This window comes from Triticum urartu, chromosome 3A, assembly GCF_056163025.1.
Source record: "Triticum urartu cultivar PI428250 chromosome 3A, HENAU_Tu73, whole genome shotgun sequence".
Lineage (NCBI taxonomy): Eukaryota > Viridiplantae > Streptophyta > Magnoliopsida > Poales > Poaceae > Triticum > Triticum urartu.
The window spans coordinates 674335303-674339427 of NC_141875.1; the positions used below are offsets into that span (position 1 = coordinate 674335303).

The following is a 4125-nucleotide window of genomic DNA, read 5'->3' on the forward strand; positions in this document are numbered from 1 at the left end:
GGTGATGGCTGAGGTGCGCGGAGCTGGCAACGAGCAGCAGCATCGGCCGGGCAGATGGGCAGCCATGGAGTGCGGACGTGCATCAGTGGGTGCTGCATGCGGATCGTGGCTAGGCTGTTGAGTTTGCGTGTGCATGCAAGTTTGTTAGCGGCCAAGTCATGTGGCTGTGCCGTTGTGGAGAGATCGTGTGGGTGATGTACGTGCGCCTGCATGTAGCTGATTAGTTGGGTTAGTGGCCCAAGCATCGCGGCTGGCTACTGCGTGCGTTGAGTCTCCTGTACTAGACTATTTAAGTGTGAGTCCGGTGCAAGTGTAACAAAGGAGCTAGAGAGAGATGATGTAGCCTCTAGGACTGTATGTGCGCTCACGGTGGGGTGGTGTGTGTGGCAGAGTTCGAGCTCGCCGGAAATAAAAGGGGCTGTTCGTGCGGCCAGAGGCGTTTGTGCGCCGGGAAACCTCGTGTCCTCTCTCTCTCTCTCTCTTGTTTGTTCCTTGTCTCCAGTGATCGCCGTGGTTCAGTGAGTAGGCTAGACAACAACAATTGGTATCATGAGCTTGGTGTCTTGGGCGTGCTTGCCGTGCCGGAGGCGTGGCAGTGATGGCGGCGCTCGCCGGCAGCTGCGTGACGGAGCTCCGGGCCGTGTGTTGGCCCATGGAGGTGGGCGGCGCTGTCGCTGTCATGGCCCGTGGCGGAGGCGGCGGGCGGTGACGTCATACGTGCGGCGACCACGGAGGCGCTGCGTGGTGGTGCGGCGGCGCAGCACGATGTGGCGGCATGGAGGCCGTGGCGGTGCAAGCCAATAAGCCGCGGCGGCGAGCCGGGCGCGACCGGTGCATGTTATGGCTACGCACGGGACACGTCGGGACCGCGGGCGCTCGGTGAGCGACTGCTGTGGTCGGGCTCGTCGGGCGCGTTGGGTGCGCGCGGGACGTGCGGGACGCACTGGTGCAGGTCAGGCTCGTCGGGCGCGTCGGATGCGCGCGGGACATGCGGGACGCACTGGTGCGGTCGGGCTCGTCGGGCGCGTGAGGTACGCGTGGGACGTGCGGGGCATAGAGGGACGCCAGGCGTGTGTCGCCGGTGGAGAAGGAGCTTGACGTGTGTCGCCGGGGTCGTGACGGAGCACGGTGCGACCGGCGTCGGTGCCCCAGGTCGGGTTTACGGGCTGGCTCTCGGCTGTGACAACGACAATGACGCGAGCTGGATCAACCTCCGTGACGACGAGCAGGTGGCATGTCACAGCGCCGGGCGAAGGCGTTCAAGACGACGGTCGACGGCGAGCCGTGTCAAGATTAGGGGAAAAATTGTGAGCACTAATCTTGATCGTGGCCGGTTGGTGATGGCTGAGTTGCGCAGAGCTGGCAACGAGCAGCAGCATCGGCCGGGCAGTTGGGCAGCCATGGAGTGCGGACGTGCATCAGTGGGCGCTGCATGCGGATCGTGGCTAGGCTGTTGAGTTTGCGTGTGCATGCAAGTTTGTTAGCGGCCAAGTCCTGTGGCTGTGCCGTTGTGGAGAGATCGCGTGGGTGATGTACGTGCGCCTGCATGTAGCTGATTAATTGGGTTAGTGGCCCAAGCATGGCGGCTGGCTACTGCGTGCGTTGAGTCTCCTGTACTATACTATTTAAGTGTGAGTCCGGTGCAAGTGTAACAGAGGAGCTAGAGAGAGATGATGTAGCCTCTAGGAGTGTATGTGCGCTCACGGTGGGGTGGTGTGTGTGGCAGAGTTCGAGCTCCCCGGAAATAAAAGGGGCTGTTCGTGCGGCCAGAGGCGTTTGTGCGCCGGGAAACCTCGTGTCCTCTCTCTCTCTCTCTCTCTTTCTCTCTCTCTCTCTTGTTTCTTCCTTGTCTCCGGTGATCGCCGTGGTTCAGTGAGTAGGCTAGACAACAACAGGTCAGACTTCCTATCAACCTGGCTGTTGGGTTGCCCTGGTTGATCCTATATGTGGACGTTTGTTTGATCACCGTAGCAACATTGTAGGTAAGGGTGTGGCACCCACTATCGGTCCTATTTAAACTCATGGAATTGAACTTTCCCCTTTGTGGATTACTCATGGATTTAACCGGCCGTGCCTAGGCATGTGCGGTAATGCCCAGATGGTACGCCGACGCAGGTTCAATGGTCTCATGGGTCGTCTAACGAAGGAATATGAAGGGGCGAGCGGCGTCAGCTGATGCGATGGCCCACTACGAATGATGATGGCGGCCTAGTGCCCTAGTGGTCGCTGGGGACGCTCAGCGATTCGGTGGCACAAGAGAGAATTGGATGGGATGAGCCGCCCGGGTGACATAAGATGTGAAGGCGATGGAGTGAAATTATGGGTCATGCGGTATTGGGAAAGTATCAGGGGAGTTGCAACCCCCTTTATACGAGGAATTTGGAGCCTTTTGTTAATGAACTATTGGACCAAGTAACCGTTTTTCTAGGGTTTGATTGGTAGGGCGGTGCGCTTGCTGACATTTTCTTCCCGTCGGCCCACTCCAGGATAAGCTCTATATGTAGTATAATTTATTGTGAATTGTTTTGCATGCTACATCTACCGTTGTTTTATTCTTGAATCTTGAAAATAGATGAAAAAATTAGTTTGAAAAACGCTGAAGAAAGCGATGCCTTTGTGTGTCTCTAAAATGGAAGTGGGTATAAGCGGACATTTGGATATGCCTTTTACATATGCCCTACAGAAAATTGGACAGATAATGATCTGCATCCATATAAGGTAATTTGTTAGAAAAAGTTTTTTCCCGATATACACAGCCGCCGCCCCGCTCTATTACCCTATTTCCCAATATACACAACCTTTGGGCAAAATATTCGAAGAAGTGGTAAAGCCCATCCAGATCAAGGCACACAAAGACGCGGCTCTATTGCACTTTCCGGCTTGTGAAATCCAACCCCTAGAATTACGGATTATTCCACACCCGCCACTCAGACGGCGGTCTCCATTTCAGCAATCTGTCCAGGGCCGGGAGCCTCCTCTATGGTTGACGCATCGCTCCCTTTCCTTCGGGGGAGCTACGCTAGGGTCAAGCTCAAACAATGCAGCAGCAGCCTTCTCCTCTGCAAATGCTGGGAATCATAAGAAGACGAGGAATGCAATTATTTTGTGTGCAATCCTATGACGGGCAGTGGACCGTGTTGCCGCCTATAGTATGGCAAGATGAAGAGGATGATCAACCTGCGCATGTCAAACTAGCACAACCCTTCCTAGATTTTTTTGACTCAGCCGTTCCGTTCCGCTCTGTGGTATTTACACCCCTGGTGGAGTTGCATGACGATGTGGCGATATACTCGTCCGCAACTGGGCGATGGACTCGGAACAGCCGTGAGTGGGGGGAAACCAGAGAGTATCCTCGTTTTACTGCGGAATGTGCCTTCGTGAATGGCATGATGCATTTTGTGCATTTGCTGATCGAGGAACCTATTATAGCTGCAGTGGTGTCAAAGGGGGATGTTTGTGGGGAAATTGCTCTCCCGGAAGGAATGGAAGAAGCTAGGTCTAGTTATAGCTCAATTGGATACTCTCAGGGGAAATTGCATGCTTGGTATATGATTCCTTACTATTACCAACTCTTTGTGAGGGTACTTGAGGATTATGCTAGTGAAGTGTGGACCCTAAAGCATACTATTGATGTTCCCCAAATGTTTGGAAGGGAATATGCGAGAGAGGATTTTGACGAAGAGGACAAGACCTTTAAGTATGAGATGTTTGCAATTCATCCGGATCGTAATTTGATTTTCGTTACTGATTGGAAGGAGGTGAATCTATCGTATGATATGGATAGAGGGAAGCGCATCTTATGTGCAATTCTAGACATTTCATGTGTGGTTTACCTTATATTCCCTATTTCGCGGATTTGGTTGGCGGATGATTGCTGAAAGTCCTTGCTGCTTCATGCATTTGACATGGTGGCACAAATGTCTTTGTAAAAACTAGTCGTTGGGTGTGCGTGTGTGTGCCTAATTAATGGTCTAGTTTCGTGGCAGCATTGCAAAACGTGCTCTTCAGGTGCATGCCCTTTTGTGGATTTGAACAATGTTGGTTAGGTTTACATATTTTGTAAGCGACAAGTGTCGGTGTGGAACGACACTTATGGGATCACAAGAATCCCTACTATGGTTGCCA

At 53.4% G+C, this 4125-nt stretch overlaps 1 pseudogene; it reads left to right on the forward strand.

Annotated features, from left to right (window-relative positions):
- The first annotated feature begins 2979 nt into the window (after positions 1-2979).
- LOC147981402 (uncharacterized) lies at positions 2980-3871 on the forward strand (annotated as a pseudogene).
- Positions 3872-4125: the final 254 nt, after the last annotated feature.